The following is a 5,000-nucleotide window of genomic DNA, read 5'->3' as shown; positions in this document are numbered from 1 at the left end:
TAACGCCTTACAGTCATTCTGTGATAGGAGATATTTTTCGCCATCTCGATGCTAATTTCCGTTAGCCCCAGAATGGTCATTCCCATTGTGTGTTAGCATTGAGCTAACGCCTGTATCCACTGGTTCTTTAGCCTCGTGGCTGCAGATCCCAGCAGACGGCAGCGTTTCTCTGTCTTCAGCGAGCGACATAAATATAATAAATATAATAAATAAAAATGAATTCTGGTTGTTTTTGACCTTTCATCGGCTGCGTCCTCGAGGGCAGACGCTCTTTCTTTAATCACACCAGGTCGCTCATAACATCTCATCATCTCATTAACAGCACGCCGCGAAATTCATTTAGAACCTTCTGGATTTTAATGCCCCGGTGACCTTTTCCACCTCTCTACCCCGAGGATCCTCACACACACACACACACACACACACACACACACACACGCACACGCACACGCACACGCACACACACCGAGAGAACACATTTACATTACATGCTACATGCTACGTGTTGGTACATGCAACAAAAACAAGCTGGAATTAATATGAATATTCCGTGTGTGTGTGTGTGTGTGTGTGTGTGTGTGTGTGTGTGTGTGTGTGTGTGTGTGTGTGTGTGTGTGTGTGTGTGTGTGTGTGTGTGTGTGTGTGTGTGTGTGTGTGTGTGTGTGTGTGTGTGTGTGTGTGTGTGTGTGTGTGTGTGTGTGTGTGTGTGTGTGTGTGTGCGGCTGACATTTCAAACGAAAACATGAACGCGGGTTTGGGACTAATCAGAGGAACAGGAAGTGTCGCCGTGGTTACGCCACGGCAACTTCCTGTTTCAAGACTCTTTTTTCCTTTGTCTTCGTTTCATCCTTTCAACTCACTCCATCGTCCTTCTTCACTTCCCACATCCCTCCATCCTCTCTCCTCTCTTCCTCCGTCCCCTCACACATCCTTCCATCCTCTCTCCCCTCACACATCCCTCTCTCCTCTCTTCCTCCGTCCCCTCACACGTCCCTCCATCCTCTCTCCTCTCTTCCTCCGTCCCCTCACTCATCCCTCCATCCTCTCTCCTCTCTTCCTCCGTGCTAACAGGATTAGCGCTGCGTCTAACGAGGCGGAGGAAATAATTAGTCCTGTCACTGATAACATTTCCACGCCTCATTAGCGGGCCACAAGTCGCCTGCTCCGACTTTCTTCTCCGCACTCGTCCTCCCTCTGTCCTCCGCAACGCCGTCATCCCTCCATCCATCTCCTTCCTCTGTCGTGAACAATGCACAGCTTCTGAAACCAGAGAAGAGGAGGATCGACCTCGTAGGGTTATGTCACTTCTAGCTGCATGGCCCTGCGCGTGAAACTGAGACGCTCCGCTGCCGTCGCTGTTTTAAACACAAGGAACGCCACGTTAACTTTGGGATTTCACACCCAACTACGTGGTTACAGGGTTAAGAAAAGGGGTGGAGTCCTACTTCATCCACTACACACATCAACCAGGAGCAGGCTAGGGAGTGGAACAGCTTAGCTCTTACCAGACCGCCCTCGGTGGCGCTTGGTCCGGCGGCTCGGAAGATGTCGGGACGGTGAGCGCCTCATGTCCGCTGCACTTAACCCGATCTCTGCACGTTCCTCTTCGATGTTGATGAGTGTCAGTCCGTCCCAGGAGCTCAGCACATCTGCATATGGCGTTGCATGCCGGGTTGTTGGTTTTTTGGGAAGTTTGTAGGCATCTTGGGAAGTTTGTAGTCATCTTGGGAAGTTTGTTGGCATCTTGGGAAGTTTGTAGGCATCTTGGGAAGTTTGTAGACGTTTTGGGAAGTTTGTAGACATCTTTGGAAGTTTGAAGGCATCTTGGAAAGTTTGTAGGCATCTTGGGAAGTTTGTAGACATCTTTGGAAGTTTGTAGTCATCTTGGGAAGTTTGTAGTCATCTTGGGAAGTTTGTAGACGTTTTGGGAAGTTTGTAGGCCTTTTGGGAAGTTTGTAGACATTTTGGGAAGTTTGTAGGCATCTTGGGAAGTTTGTAGACATTTTGGGAAGTTTGTAGTCATCTTGGGAAGTTTGTAGTCATCTTTGGAAGTTTGTAGACATCTTGGGAAGTTTGTAGGCATCTTGGGAAGTTTGTAGTCATCTTTGGAAGTTTGTAGGCATCTTGGGAAGTTTGTAGGCATCTTTGGAAGTTTGTAGGCATCTTGGGAAGTTTGTATTCATCTTGGGAAGTTTGTAGGCATCTTGGGAAGTTTGTAGTAATTTTGGGAAGTTTGAAGGAATTTGGGGAGTTTGTTGGCATCTTGGGAAGTTTGTAGTCATCTTGGGAAGTTTGTAGGCATCTTTGGAAGTTTGTAGTCATCTTGGGAAGTTTGTAGTCATCTTTGGAAGTTTGTAGACATCTTGGGAAGTTTGTAGACATTTTGGGAAGTTTGTAGTCATCTTTGGAAGTTTGTAGGCATCTTTGGAAGTTTGTAGTTATCTTGGGAAGTTTGTAGGCATCTTGGGAAGTTTGTATTCATCTTTGGAAGTTTGTTGGCATCTTGGGAAGTTTGTAGTAATTTTGGGAAGTTTGAAGGAATTTGGGGAGTTTGTTGGCATCTTGGGAAGTTTGTAGTCATCTTGGGAAGTTTGTAGGCATCTTTGGAAGTTTGTAGACATCTTGGGAAGTTTGTAGACATTTTGGGAAGTTTGTAGGCATCTTGGGAAGTTTGTAGTCATCTTTGGAAGTTTGTAGTCATCTTGGGAAGTTTGTGGACATTTTGGGAAGTTTGTAGTCATCTTAGGGAGTTTGTAGTCATCTTGGGAAGTTTGTGGACATTTTGGGAAGTTTGTAGTCATCTTAGGAAGTTTGTAGTCATCTTGGGAAGTTTGTAGTCATCTTGGGAAGTTTGTGGACATTTTGGGAAGTTTGTAGTCATCTTAGGAAGTTTGTAGTCATCTTGGGAAGTTTGTAGTCATCTTGGGAAGTTTGTGGACATTTTGGGAAGTTTGTAGTCATCTTAGGAAGTTTGTAGTCATCTTGGGAAGTTTGTAGTCATCTTGGGAAGTTTGTGGACATTTTGGGAAGTTTGTAGTCATCTTAGGAAGTTTGTAGTCATCTTGGGAAGTTTGTAGTCATCTTGGGAGGTTTGTAGGCATCTTGGGAGGTTTGTAGACATCTTGGGAAGTTTGTAGTCATCTTTGGAAGTTTGTAGACATTTTGGGAAGTTTGTAGACATTTTGGGAAGTTTGTAGACATCTTGGGAAGTTTGTAGGCCTTTTGGGAAGTTTGTAGTCATCTTGGGAAGTTTGTAGTCATCTTGGGAAGTTTGTGGACATTTTGGGAAGTTTGTAGTCATCTTGGGAAGTTTGTAGACATTTTGGGAAGTTTGTTGGCATCTTGGGAAGTTTGTTGGCATCTTGGGAAGTTTGTAGTTATCTTGGGAAGTTTGTAGGCATCTTTGGAAATTTGTAGTCATCTTGGGAAGTTTGTAGACATCTTGGGAAGTTTGTAGGCATCTTGGGAAGTTTGTAGGCATCTTGGGAAGTTTGTAGTCATCTTTGGAAGTTTGTAGGCATCTTGGGAAGTTTGTTGGCATCTTGGGAAGTTTGTAGTCATCTTTGGAAGTTTGTAGTCATCTTTGGAAGTTTGTTGGCATCTTGGGAAGTTTGTAGTCATCTTTGGAAGTTTGTTGGCATCTTGGGAAGTTTGTAGGCATCTTGGGAAGTTTGTTGGCATCTTGGGAAGTTTGTAGTCATCTTTGGAAGTTTGTAGTCATCTTTGGAAGTTTGTTGGCATCTTGGGAAGTTTGTAGTCATCTTTGGAAGTTTGTAGGCATCTTGGGAAGTTTGTTGGCATCTTGGGAAGTTTGTAGTCATCTTTGGAAGTTTGTAGGCATCTTGGGAAGTTTGTAGTCATCTTGGGAAGTTTGTAGTCATCTTGGGAAGTTTGTAGGCATCTTGGGAAGTTTGTAGTCATCTTTGGAAGTTTGTAGTCATCTTTGGAAGTTTGTAGTCATCTTTGGAAGTTTGTAGTCATCTTGGGAGGTTTGTAGACATCTTGGGAAGTTTGTAGACATTTTGGGAAGTTTGTAGACATTTTGGGAAGTTTGTAGGCATCTTGGGAAGTTTGTAGTTATCTTTGGAAGTTTGCAGTCATCTTTGGAAGTTTGTAATAATTTTGGGAAGTTTGCAGTCATCTTGGGGAGTTTGTAGACATCTTGGGAAGTTTCTCTGTATCACTCAGCTCTAGACTTCATGCAAGATAACTTCAGTTAGTCAGGAATCAGGGATCTGGTGTTTTTTTAGGCCCCTGAAAATGCTTCTTCTCTGGAGAGACATCACAAAAAATATCAAACCAGCTTCTAAACAAGCTCAAATACTGTGTCTGATCAATCGATCACTGTCACCATCATGACTATCATGACAACAGTTGTTCATCTCGATTAAGTAGAGAGGGAGATGAAGTTTCACACATCTTTGGAGCTCTCATCGGTTACGTTTCATCCCCCGTCTCACGCTGGACTGACCGTTAAACTCTCCCTTATTAACGGACTCAAATGCAGCTAAACAAAGACGCCTCTCCCTCGTCAGGAGACGCCGCATCATTTCATGTGCAAATGAAGCTCTCTAATTACCGACGGCTCGACGAGACTCAGCCCGGAGAAAAACAACAGAGTGAGACTCGGCTCGAGTGTCGGAGCGTGATTAAAACTGCAACACACCTTCTGCATGAGTGTTTCCTGCATCTGTTTGTGTGTACCTCATATTTTTTTGTTCCTGTGCGCGCCCTCCTGTGAACCCTGCTATAATTGCTGTCAATCAAACCCTCCAAACACACAAACACAACACAAAGGCTGCGCTCCCGCTCCCCTCTGAGGACCCACAACACCCGAGAACTCCTGAACAACACCCACGGAGCGACACCTCGACCCTCGGCGAGACAAAGGCGCGGCGCTCTGAGTGCGAAGGCGCCTGTCAGAGCCGCTGAATGGACCCATTGTCCCGCTCTTTAGACCCTCGTTGTCGGCTTAATTGGCCCCTTCAGCGGCGGGGTGG

The 5,000-nt window shown here is 45.1% G+C and overlaps 1 pseudogene across 1 annotated transcript in view; it reads left to right on the top strand.

Annotated features, from left to right (window-relative positions):
- Window positions 1-5,000, top strand: part of LOC310950069 (neural-cadherin-like) — a 73,389-nt pseudogene that overhangs the window by 27,263 nt on the left and 41,126 nt on the right. The window lies entirely within an intron of this gene.

Source organism: Echiichthys vipera, assembly GCF_963691815.1.
Source record: "Echiichthys vipera genome assembly, chromosome: 8".
NCBI lineage: Eukaryota > Metazoa > Chordata > Actinopteri > Perciformes > Trachinidae > Echiichthys > Echiichthys vipera.
This window is presented reverse-complemented; position numbering and strand designations above follow the sequence as displayed.